A 14,320-nucleotide genomic window follows, 5' to 3' on the forward strand; every position below is an offset into this window, starting at 1 on the left:
CATGCGAAACCCAACTTGCTCTTGTCTCACATGATACACTGTGAACTATTAATGAAGCGCAACAGGCTGATTCCATATTTCTAGATCTCCAAAAAGCATTCGACATGGTATCCCACTACAAACTGTTAAGGAAGGTACATGCATACGGAGTAGGCTCCCTAATATGTGACTGGCTCGAAGACTACGTTAGTAATGGAACCCAGTGTGTTGTCCTTGACAGCGAGTGTTCATTGGAGACTGGGGTAAAATCTGGAGTTCCCCAGGGAAGTGTGGTAGGGCCGTTGCTATTTTTTATTTAAGTAAATAATCTGGCAGACAGGTTGAGCAGAAATCTTTGGTTGTTCGCTGATGACACTGTAGTGTAGAGGAAGGTGTCGAAGATATGTGACTGTATGTTGATGTAAGATGACCTAGACAAAATTTCTGATTGGTGTGGTGAATCGCAGCTGGCTCTTAAAGTAGAATAATGTAAGTTAATGTGGATGAGTAGGAAAAACAAACCCGAAATGTTCGGATACAGCATTAGTAGTGTCCTGCTTCACACAGTCACGTCGTTTAAATATCTGGGCGTAACGTTGCGAAGCGATATGAAATGGAACAAGCAAATGAGGATTTTTGTAGGGAAGGCGAATGGCCGACTTCGGTTTATTGGGACAATTTTTGGAAATTGTGTTTCATCTGCGAAGGAGGCAGCGTATAGTACGCTAGTGCAATTTATTCTTGAGTACTGTTCGAGTGTTTGCGATACACATCAAGTCGGAATGAAAGAGGACACCGAAGCAATTCAGAGGCGAGCTGCTAGATTTGTTACCTGTATATTCGATCAGCACGCAAGTTTTACGGATACGCTTCGGCAGCTCAAGTGGGAAACCCTGGAGGGACGAAGACATTCACTTCGAAGAACACTATTGAGAAAGTTTAGAGAAGCGGCATTTGAAGCTGAGTGCAGAACGATCCTACTGCCACCAACATACATTTATGATAGGGACCACGAAGATAAGACACGACAAATTAGGGCTTATACGGAGGCATATAGTAAGTCGTTTTTCCCTCGCTCTATCTTCGAGTGGATTAGGAAAGGAAGTGACTAGTTGTGGTGCAGTGTACCTTCCACCAGGCACCGTACGGTGCCTTGTGGAGTATGTATGCAGATGCAGATGTAGATGGCGAAACAACTTCCCTGGAGTGGACAACATCCCTTAGAACTAATGGTATCCTTGGAACAGCCATCCATGACAAAAGTATTCCACCTGATATGCAAGGAGACAAGCCACATACACTCAGACTTTGAGAAGAAAGTAATAATTCCAGTTCCAAATAAATAAATAAATAAATAATATGGACTATAAGACGTTACGGACTATAAGACACACCTTAATTCTTCATCATCCTTTAATAATATTTTTACCATTTTCATTATTAGACTGCAAAGAATGACTAAAAAGCATTCTTAGTTTATGAAACGGAACTGGCCTTTAAAATCTCTCATACTCGTCATCTGAACTTTTTCCTTCTTCTTCGTCTTGCTCTTCGTCATCATCGTTGTTTTCTTCACATATAAGATGGTCTTCACTGCTGTCGAGAACGTCACTTACGCCGCACTTCTTGAAAGACTTAATAATAATTTCTTCTCTAACTCAAAGACCACGACATTGTAATCCATTGACACACTTGTTTGGTTGTAGCTCGTCTTAATTCTCCCTTCGCGGGAATTCAAGCTGGGTTTCATCCATTGTCCATTTGTTCATTCTTCTCTCAAAGACACTTTAAATGATTTACTTAACGAGACATGGAGAGGTTGCAGTTGTGAAGGAAGTCCTCCCGGAATAACAGTAAGCTCTATATTTTCCTGTCACAGTTTCTCTTCCACAGAATTTTTCAAATGACTGATAAACCGATCTTGCAGAAGGATAGAACTCTTCTTCGATAAAGCTCCTTTCCTTCTCTCCCATACTCTATTATTCCGTAACTTCATACTAGCCTCGCCCATCCATCCGTTGTTATGTACGTGAACAACAACACCTGGCGGTATTTCAGAAATTTTTGAGCTTGAAAAGGATCATTCGATTAACTTTAGTACCGTCAACACAACATGAAAGGACAACAGTGTAGTGCATTTTTTAATGTTCATTTGCTTTTATAGGTATAGTTTTAGTACCTTTCAAGACAACAGTTCTGTTACTCGGCACTTAAAACGTTTCGTCCATATTCGCTGTTTCGCTTAGTTCCACATTGGTTTTCTTTAGATGTTGAATAATAAAGCGTTGGAAAGATAATATTTACTGTTCATACTCTTGTGGCATTTTCTGAGATATTTTGGTTTTGATTTGCATGCTATGCCCATGACGCTTCATAAACCTGTAGCGACAACCAACTATACCCTTAAAGTCTGTTAAGTTCCACTGCAGCACTAGCATACGAGTATTTGAATCATTTTTGTATTAACTCCAATGCCATTTTGACGATGTCCTTGAATCCAATCCAGTATGTCATCTTCTTGCTTTGGCCATTTTGCATTCAGTCCTGTATTTGCACATTTAGTCTTTCTCATTTTTGCAGCACTTCTTTACTATCTCGCAAGTCGCGAATAGTTTTTTTCTGTTGGCGGAGGGCAGAAATGCCACTCAGCTGCTCTGTTTCCATGTTCTTCTGTGTATGCTATTACTTTGAGTTTATAGCCCGCATCATATGAATACTTTTTTTTCTATTTCGAAACTAGCTACTGGCAAAAATATTGTACTGTTACCGATAACACAACGGCTTTCAATTCAAGTTCACTGGCACCGTAGACCGTAATGACGCATTATAAGCTACACAGTATACTGGGTTTGTGATGGTGGGACGGGAGGTAGACAGTGTTAGCACGCTTATGAATCCCCGCAACTCATGTTCGTCGCATCGGTGCACTGCTGCTACCAGTTGAGTGCAGTGTTGCCAGATAGAGACACCTTTCACGCGGCATCATCGAATATATGGCTACTTTTAAAACATGGGGAATTTTAAATCAAAAACTGGGTATTTTTATATTAATTTCGAGTGTAAGATACACCTGAATTTTTCAAAGGAAAGAATGTGTCTTATAGACTGTAAAATAAGATATCAGTTTTAATAAGTCATGGTTGCAAAATACGAACACGAATTATTTACAGAAGAATGGAAAAACTGGTAAAGCTGGCCTCAGAGAGATCATTTTGGGTTCCAGAGAAATGTAGAGAGACGCAACGCAATACTGATCCTATGATCCTTAGAAGATAGGTTAATAAAAGGTAAACCCACGTTTGTAACATTTGTAGCCTTAAAGAAAGCTTTTGACACTGTTGACTCTTACACACTACTTAAAATTCTCAAAGCAGTTGGAGTAAAAAGCAGGGAGCGAAAGATTATTTACAACTTGTACAGAAACCATGTGTCATTTATAACAGTCGAAGGGCCTGAAAAAGAAGCAGTGGCTGAGAAGTGAACGATAGAGAATTATAGTCTATCCCCAATGCTACTCAATCTGTACATTGAGCAAGCAGTAAAGGAAAACAAAGAAAAAATTGGAGAAGAAATGAAAGTTCAGAGAAAGAAATAAAAACTTTGAGATTTACCTATAACTTTTTAATTCTATCATAGACAGCACATGACTCGAACGAGCTCTTGAACGGGATGGACAGTGCTTTGAAAGGAGGATATGAGATGACCATCAACAAAAGCAAAGCAAGGGTAATGGAATATAGTCTAATTTAATTAAGCAATGTTTAAGGAATTAGACTAGTAAATGAGACACTAACAGCAGTAGATAAGTTTTGCTATTTGGAACTGATAATGACGAAAATAAATAGAATATAAAATGTAGACCTGCAATGGCAAGAGAAGCATTTCTGAAGAAGAGAAATTTGCTAACGTCGAATAAAAATTTAAATGTTAGGAAATCTTTTCTGAAGGTATTTGTCTGGCGTGTGGAAGTGAAACGTAGACGATAAAAAGTTCAGATGAAAGAAGAATAGAAGTTTTGGATTGCGATGCTATAAAAGAATGTTGAAGATTTGTTAGATAGAGCGCGTCACTAATGAGGAGCTACTGAACAGAATTGGGGAGAAATCAAATTTGTGTCACAACTTGACAAAAAAAGGCATCAGTTTATGGGACACATTCTAAGACATAAAAAAATCATGAATTAATGTCATTGGTGACATATGCTAAGCGCCACTGGTACAGGAAATTTTTCCAAACAGGTTAAAATATGCAGTTATTAAACCACTTCATAGGAAAGGTGACAAGACAGACTTAAACAATTGTCGTCCAATTTCCTTACTGACATCTTTTTCCAGAGTATTCGAAAAAGTAATGCTACAAGAGTAGTTGCACATGTAACTGGAAACAATTTACTTAGCATATTCCAGCTTGTATTCCAGAAGGGTTGCCTGACTGAGAATGCTATTTATACATTCATTGATCAAACAGCACAAGCTCTAAATAATAATATATCACCCTCTGGTATTTTTTGTGATCTTTTTATAGTGTACATCATAATAGTCTCTGAGAAAAACTCAAGTTGTATGCATTTGTTGGCTTTATGTACAGCTGGTTTGAATCATACTTGACAAATAGAGTGCAACATGTTGTACTGACTAATTCAGATGGTGTCGGAAAGATAGAAAATTTTAGTGACCGGGGAAAAATAAAAATCACAAACGAAGCCCCACAGGGTTCAAGTTGGGGTCCACTCCTATTCCTTAGATATGCTAATGACCTTCCACTTAACATTCAACAAATAAAATTGGTACTTTTTACAGATAATACCACTGTTATAATAAATCCCATTAGAGAGAAAACAACAGAAAAGTTGGTAAAAGATATTTTCCAAAGAACTAGTAAGTGATTGTTTTAAGATGGTCTCACCATAAATTTTGAAAAAAAGCACACTATGTTTAGTTTTGTACAAGAAATAGAGTCATACCAAAAATTGATGTAGCACATGAGCAGAAGCCAGTAGGTGGGTTAGAATTCTCCAAATTTTTGTATGTAGGTATTGATGAAAACTTGAAATGGAAGAAGTGTATTACTGAGCTTCTCAAACAGTTAAGTTCAGCTATTTTCCCCTCTTATAATTGCTAATCTTGGAAACAAAAGTATCAACCTCCTGATGTATTTTCATATGCCCACATTTCGTATGGAGTATGTGGTATTCACCAGCAGACGTTATGTAGGTACCTCTACAAGGAGCTGTGAATTTTAATTGCGCCATCACAATTCATATAGTCACTAATGAAATTCGTCATAAATAATCCATCACAATTTGAGAAAAACAGTGATTTTCATAACTAAAAGCATGAGGGAAAATTTATCTTTATTACCCATTGTTAAAGCTGTCAGTTACTCAGAAAGGAGTTCAGTGTACGCTAACAAATATTTTTGATCATTTGCTCAATAGTTCTATAACATAAAAGTCCCACAGGTAGCGAAGCAAGTTTTAAATCCAATTTAAAATCGTTTCCCCTGAACAACTCATTCTGTTCCATTGACGAATTTATGCTTAAAAACTGGTTGCCAGTAAATGTATATAGTTTACATAACTTTTTCCTAACTATTTACAACTGTCCTATCCAATTAACTAATACACAAAACTATCTCAAGACTAATGCTCGACCAGCAAGTAATGTGTAAAGCTTACCTACTAACCATCCAATGAAAAGCCCAGAACAGACTAAAACTAATAACTAGTAGAGCAAGAAACTCACCCCAAGTGTGTCATATTTCCAAATAAAATCTTGATCCGCACTCTCTTCTCCCATGCCAGTTTTACCTAAATATCCACACCATCAAATCATCACTCCCCCAAATCCTTGAACGCCATGTGCTATCTCTTGCTTCCTGCGTCCATTTAATTTCCTCCATATGGATCCTTTATCAGTTCATTAAATTCCGACCTGTATAAGCTCACAGTGATCACCTTCATCTATCCTGTACTATTCACATTTTCGACTCCAACTCAACTGGTTCCCTTCTAATTGCCTGTGCTGGAATGTTTCCACTCCTACATCAACACAGCCTATCAGCCCTACACCTACACACTTCCCACACCGTCTCCTAACGAAACTTCGACCAGCTCTCCATCTCATAGACAGTGAAATCTTCCGTAAAATTCATCCATAATGAACACTACGACAAATAAATAAAAATTACAACATAAAGAAACAGGTATCTAATTTGCTCATTGCACTTCTTGTATCACAAACGCAGGTCACTGTGGACCAGCCATTCCAGTGCTTCGGTGGTGAGATTCTGGATGTCTTTAACGTACCCCTGAAGGATGTGTGGGGGCAAATCGGGTCATGTTTGATTTCGGCTCCATATCAGTCGCATCGGGGGCATACTGAAGCTCCTAATTGAGTCAGGTTGTTGTTGCAGATAACATGGTTTGTGCAGATCCTGTTGATGTTGCACCGTTGTCATATGGTAAGGGAAAATCCTGGTACCTTCAAAGATGGCTCTGTCACGAGGCGAGGGTTCGCAACATTCTTGTCTTTCCAAATTAAAGTCCTGTGATCATCATGATGAAGTTGATGACTTGGTTGGCGACTGCTACTGGTGGATGTCTTGACTTCTGTCTCGGTTGCTGTAGTTCAAGGAAACCTGCATCGGCATGAATGGGAAGGTAGGGCATTACATTTTTCCAACGGTGATTTGAGGGCTGCCAGTCGTCTAGTTTGGGGAAGTGCAATATTACTAAGTAATATTTCCTGGGTTGTTTCAAGATGAGAGTTCAAATGGTTCAAATGGCTCTGAGCAATATGGTACTCAACTGCTGTGGTCATCAGACCCCTAGAAAGTAGAACTACTTAAACCTAACTGACCTAAGGACATCACACACATCCGTGCCCGAGGCAGGATTCGAACCTGCGACCGTAGCAGTCGCACGGTTCCGGACTGCGCGCCTAGAACCGCGAGACCACCGCGGCCGGCAAGATGAGAGTTCTCTCGAGAGTGACATAGCAGCAAAAGTGAATGTCGAAGCAAGTTCGTATGCAAACTTAAACTAGTGGTTATCACAAGCCAGGATATTCTCAAAGCCGAGAACTACTAAATACATCTTATCAACTCTAACTATTCCTTCCTTATTCTACCCTACACCACGGTTCCATAAGTCCTTCCTTCCCCTGCTCCATTATTCTTCATACTATGGCCTGGCCCAGATCTCAGTTCCCTAGTTCACTTCTCTCTTCTAGTACCCGCATTCCTCCCTTTTCCGCATCTCCACAGTTACAGACCACCAGACGTCTCTGTTTATTACCCGCACCCTACGATCCTAACGGATGCCTAACCTTTCATCACCTAACTAGCGTTTCCCCGTGTAAGTCATTCAATTTTCAGTTAACATGCAGTGACGTCTCTTAAATTCTTGATTTGTCTGTTTCATTATTTTTTTTTTCATTTTGAAACCAAATAATCAACAGTTAATTTCTTTTTAATGTCATAAACAAAAAGTCTTCTAATAATTTTAAAAACGTATGTAAATGCTTTCCTTTTAATTATACTGTTTCGATTTTATGTATTTTAATCTCATATGGGTGAAGAACGGAATTTATATACTGCTGACACCCCAACGTTCACCTATATTTAGTGAGGGGAATGAAACAAGATATTTGTTCAAAAACACATTTTTTCAGGGTGTTCGAAAAAAACGTACATTTTTGGGCAAAGATTAAGTCACAAAATTAGCTGAAAATCGCATCTATTATGTTATTCAAATAGCTGAATACGATGTTGCATGTTCACAAACACATGTACCGTTTATTGATGCTTCCTGCTGTTGTAAAATAGTGTGAGTGTGAGTTTTGAAAGGCTCTCGTTAACGTACTCCCACGAGAAAAATTCAGACAGTATAAATCAGCAAACGCCTTCGAAATCAATTGTCCATGAAAACAATGATTCAATAAAATAATGTTATTGTTGGCTGCATAAAGTTGTAGCGTAGTCTTCGTGAAACCATGTGTACTGGAGCTAATTTTCAAGGGTAATGTTTACAAATTGGTTAATCATCTGTATGTAGCGCTCACTGTTCACTGTGCCATGAAAGCATGTGATGAATATTCGTCCACGTGGCATTACACACCAAACAGTTTTTGTATGTGCAGAGGGGAGTAGTAGAGTTACGCTAGGCGCAAACTGAGACGCGCAGCGCGCATTTTTGTAACTTTACAGATTCAAATGGGACCGCGCCAATTGGGACGCGATGGGAAGGGGACGCGACACGCGCCTGCGCCAGGTCATGCGGCGTTGTGGTTGTGGCACAGTTTCAAGTGCAGCGCGCCACGCGTTCACTGAGGGAGGGGCGAGGAGGGGAGCGGGAAGGTAGTCGTGCCATATGCTCTCTTCGGCATGGCGCATATGGGCAGTGGAAGTATTGCCCATTCGAAAAATACAGCCTTACTAAATACTGAATTTTATCGCCAGTGAGTGGTGTTTCGTTTTTCTTGTTTAAGCGCTCCATCTCTTTTCCTTAGTACCTAATAGTTAACAGTTACAGCTATATGTATAGTTTTTTGTTTTGTTTATTCTCTCTGGTGAGCCTTTAGCCACTGGGATTATATCTTCTGTTTCCACAATGCTTTCAGATCGCAAGAAGGGACAGACGATTCATCGTGAGGGTAGTAAATAAGGGACTAAGGAATATTATAAAATCCTGTGATCCAGAAGCAAGGCACGAAAGTTAAACAAGGTTATGCTGACGTATCTCTACGATCTGTTACAAAAAGTCGAAAATTCGTAATTTCCACACGTATGATACCTTTGTGCTTCTGGTAAAAAGCGTCCAAGATCTGAAGTACGTAAGTTTCACTATCATTACTTGGATATGGATGTAATAAGAGACATTATACTACGTACATGTGAACATCATATTTCCACTGCAAATTAGAAACAGTCGAAAGCCGTCGCGGATAAGAATGTTTTAATTGGCTCGTCGTGACGAGAAAAGGCATTTCACTGATGGCATACACATTGTCAGCATTAATAAACTAATTATGCAACAGGCTACACAAATGAAGCAGTGGCCGGTATTATTTCGAAATTTTGAGTATCCTGAAAGACTGCGGTGATCTGATATATTCAATTTATTGAAATGTATTGCTGACAAAGGCAGTTCTACTTTCGTCACAATGTTTTTCGAACGACGTGAACTCTTCCTTTCACAAGGCACAAAGCACTCTGTATTCCTGTCACGTGTATTATTATCAGCTACTGACAATACACCGCCCACTGTGTTATGCGACGGATCAGTTTTTACTTTTCTCAATAACAACTGTTTTATTCACTAATGAAACATTGCCAGTTTGGCACTCCATAGGTGAGTAACCAACATCTGGCATGTGCGTCTCATTCCGCCTGAAGGGTACGCTTGCCATTATTTTAACACTGCTCAGATGAAGGAAAGGAAGAAAAGGAATACAATCTATTGGTAAGTTTCCATTCCAGCTGTTCAGTGTTAAAAATACTGTGGGTTACGGGGATTCAACCAAAATTCCAACAGAATTGGCGATCTATTTTTGTGTGAATTGTTAATTTTTTCTCATTCAAAGAAGCATCACCATTTATGAGTAACGGCCACATTTCTCTTGTTAACGGATTTTGTTGTACTTCTTTCACCACAACAGAGTATAATATGCAGCAGCTGTTGCGACAAAATTCTGGAAAAGAGTGTCTCATTGAACAAGTAATTACCGAGTGTGGTAGCCGCGAGGTCTTAGGCGCCTTGTCACAGTTCGCCCGCCTCCCCTCGCCGGAGGTTCGAGACCTCCCTCGATCATGGGTGCGTGTGCTGTCCTTAGAGTAAGTTAGTTTAAGCTAGATAAAGTAGTGCGTAAGCTTAGGGACCGATGACCTCAGCAGTTTGGTCCCATAAGACCTTACCACAAATTTATAACAAGTAATTGGCGACCAGAGAGCTCAATAGCTTACGAAAAACATCATTGTATTAGTTTGCAGTAAAAGAAGAGAAGAAATTTCATGATTATTTTCATACTTGTAACCTCTTGTTTCATTAGCTGTCGATAAATCTTAAAAAATTACTGTCGCTGGAGTGAAAAAATAAAATATAAGGTATAACGTTTAATGTATCTCCATAGATAATAAAGTTCCGCGTGTTTACGAACTGGCAAAATACTCTCCTCCGTGTGTGCTACTATTCGCCAAAATCTCGTTTCAATGTCTCTAGCGGTTTGGGACATATGAGGGATGTTGTGAATATTTCATTCTCGCGAGCGTGAGATCGAGAGTGAACGTGTTACATAGGATCCATTTTCTCGAGATCTTCCCTAGCCTAAAGAAAAATTCAATATGTTAGCTAAATTTCATACGCAGCAACATATGGTGTAATACGCACCAACTATAGTGACCCCTACCGCAGTCTCACTAAAACGGGTACCGGGTGATCAAAAAGTCAGTATAAATTAGAAAACTGAATAAATCACTGAATAATATAGATAGAGAGGAACAAATTGACACACATGCTTGGAATGACATGGAGTTTTATTAGAACCAAAAAAATACAAACGTTCAAAAAATGTCCGACAGATGGCGCTTCATCTGATCAGAATAGCAATAATAAGCATAACAAAGTAAGACAAAGCAAAGATGACGTTCTTTACAGGAAATGCTCAATACGTCCACCATCATTCCTCAACAATATCTATATTTCGGGAATAATGTTGTGAACAGCACTGCAAAACATGTCCGGAGTTATGGTGAGGCACTGGCGTCGGATGTTGTCTTTCAGCATCCCTAGAGATGTCGGTCGATCTCGATACATTTGCGACTTCAGGTAACCCCAAAGCCAATAATCGCACTGACTGAGGTCTGGGGACCTGGGCGGCCAAGCATGACGAAAGTGGCGGCTTAGCACACTATCATCGCCAAACTACGCGCTCAAGAGATCTTTCACGCATCTAGCAATTTGGGATGTTTCCTTTTTTCGGTTCTAATAAAACCCCATGTCATTCCAAGCATGTGTGTCAATTTTTACCTCTCTAGCTACATTATTCCGTGGTTTATTAAGTTTTCAAATTTATACTGTCTTTTTGATCACCCGGTATATCACAGTGTGACCATTAGCGAGATGATGGGCAATTTGCCACGAAGTTGGCATATAACGCTACAGGTAAGACAAAAATCAAATATTTTTACTGACTAGTTTCTGTAAAATCGTTTGAGAAAGATGAGTGGGTGCCCGCACTTCGATTCTGTCAGCGCAGAGCGTCGGGAACCTGTGCGTGCAAAGTATGTGTACACGTCTCAATATGCACAGGATGAGCGAGGCACTTGCGGAATGTGCGCGTCGCGCTGTAGTGTCGTGTCATGTCACACGTGCTATATGCGTCTCAATTTGCGCAGAAGGTTAACGTGAATTTTCTTCATCTCATTGCAGGAATTCTTGCATTCACATATCGATCGAAGTCGAACCATGACTCGTCAGACCGAAAACAGTCACCAGTCACAGACGACATGAGCAACTGACGGAGAGCTACATGTTTTCCATTATCTGCAGGCTACGACTTAAAAATATCACGAATTCTGTACAGATGCATGTTTAAACGTTTGTACAGTGCCGTGTGGGCAGTATCAACCGAGAATTTAAATTGGCTACACAGGCGTCGCACAAACTTCGTGAGAATCAAATAATGTGTAGATTTCACGCGGATCAACTATTTCGGAGTAAGCACTTTCGGTCAATCACTTTTTGCTGCATGAATCATACCCGCAAACAAAAGACGAACAAAGATTCTGTACGTATTAAGGTACATGTTTCGTTTTAATTTAAATCATTTATCTCACATATACGTTCACAAAGACTGCATCCAGTGCCATTGGAGGAGTCATGCCGTTGACAGTCGCCTGTACAAAAAATTTTGATTTGGATTTTAGTGCAACCGCATAAAGTAGGTAGGAGTAACTCCGTCTACATTCTCTATATAAGGAAAGATTACATAGCAGGTTTATCATTCAGAAATCGCGTTAGACTCGTGTTTTTCCTCGTGTAAGAAGAGAAATGTATAACAGACTTTGTCGGAATTCGACAGAGGCAGGATCGTGGTCTATCGAGACTGTGGTTTATCGTTCCATCATATTGGTGTTAGCATTGGTCTGGATCCTACGACTATTGTATGAATATGGAATCCATTGGTTCAGCATGGGGACACATAACACAACGACCCCAAGCCGCTAGCGTCCGAGAGGGCAGACATATTGATCACTTGACAATGCACCTTGACAGGAAATTGACTTGTTTGCAGCAAGATAAATATCGACACGGTGAGTAAAATGACATCTGGAGCCACGGATGTAGGCTGAGATTTATCCAAGAGGGGACAAGATTCTAAACTTGTCATTTTTTATATTACTTATTCGGTAGATTTAAGGACTAAATTTGATAAGAAGTTCGCTAAATGTTTGTATGTCAAACAAATGACAGATATCGACTTCGAATTTTTAAAGTAGATCACTCTGGTACCCAAACGAAAGTAAATTAGGGAAACAGTATAGGATAAGTATAGCTTTTTATATTATTAATATGAATATGGATGCTATCTTTTTAATTCAGTGTCTTGAAAACATCGTTTTATGATTGGGTGGTTGATTTGTGGGAAGGAGACCAAACAGCGAGGAGGAGATTACTGTTTAACGTCCCGTCGACAGCGAGGTCATCAGAGGTGGAGCGCAAGCTCGGGTGAGGGAAGGATTGGGAAGGAAATCGGCTGTGTCCATTCAAAGGAACCTTCCCGGCATTTGCCTGAAGCTATTTAGGGAAATCACGGAAAACCTAAATAAGGATAGCTGGACGCGGGTTTGAACCGCCGTCCTACCTAATGCGCGTGCAGTGTGCTAACCACTATGCCACCTCGCTCGGTATTCTTTTATGAGCAAACGCAGAATATCCAATAAAATATGAAATAAAGTTACAGGATATTCACAAAGGAAGTATATTCATATATGAGTAATGTTAGGTTGAAACCGAAAATTAAAACTACGGGACAGAAAAAAGCGCCAGGTAGCAGAGATAATCCTGTTGGGTATCAAAATACTCCCCAAAATTGTACCACATTAGTACTCCTCGAAGTGAAGAAATAGGACATAAACTGTGAAAAACGTTTATTCAGCTTTGGTTTGAACACTTTGTTGCCTGATAAACTAGACACATCAAATAAGTTTTGCATCACCATGGTTCCCAGAACTCCTGAAGATAGACGTTGACTGTGGATATTGTGTCACAGACACAGTCCCTTTCACTGTTCAGAGTTGTCACTAAACCCGCCCAAAGATGTAAACAACCATGCATGAGCAGCGCCTATTACACGTAGGGGGTCCGACAGCCGATCAGTTCCACTCATTCCACCAGGAAGGAGGTACACGGTTCCTATTGTCTGTAGTTCAACCATGCCTAGACGGTCAGTACCGTGGTTCGATCGCGTCCGCATTGTTACTTTGTGCCAGGAAGGACTCTCAAGAAGGAAGTGTCCACGCGTCTCGGAGTGAACCAAAGCGATTTTGTTCGGACATGGAGGAGATACAGAGAGACAGCAACTGTCTGTGACATGCCTCGCTCAGGCTGCCCAAGGGCTACTACTGCAGTGGATGACCGCTATCCACGGATTATGGCTAGGAGGAACCCTTACAGCAACGCCACCATGTTGAATAATGCTTTTCGTGCAGCCATAGGACGTCGTGTTACGACTCAAACTGTGCGCAATAGGCTGCATGATGCTTAACTTCACTCCCGACGTTCATGGCGAGGTCGCATCTCGTGGTCGTGCGGTAGCGCTCTCGCTTCCCACGCCCGGGTTCCCGGGTTCGATTCCCGGCGGGGTCAGGGATTTTCCCTGCCTCGTAATGGCTGGGTGTTGTGTGTTAGTTAGGTTTTGAGTAGTTCTAAGTTCTAGGGGACTGATGACCACAGATGTTAAGTCCCATAGTGCTCAGAGCCATTTGAACCATGGCGAGGTCCAGCTTTGCAAGCACGACACCATGCAGAGCGGTGCAGATGGGCCCAACAACATGCCGAATGGACCACTCAGGATTGGCATCACGTTCTTTTCACTGATGAGTCTTGCATATACCTTGAACCAGACAATCGTTGGAGACATGTTTGGAGTCAACCCAGTGAGGCTGAACACCTTAGGTGCGATTCCAAACACGACAGCACACCGCAGACTGCACTGACCGGCTGGTTGCCATTGTTTGTAAAGTGAGACATGCGGGACGCAGCGGCAACGTCGTATACCTGCTTTGGCGGCACACCGCACACCCGGTCAGGAACCAGTAGTGCCGCTGCCGCCGAACAGCA

The sequence above is a fragment of the Schistocerca gregaria genome, chromosome X (genome assembly GCF_023897955.1).
Source record: "Schistocerca gregaria isolate iqSchGreg1 chromosome X, iqSchGreg1.2, whole genome shotgun sequence".
Lineage (NCBI taxonomy): Eukaryota > Metazoa > Arthropoda > Insecta > Orthoptera > Acrididae > Schistocerca > Schistocerca gregaria.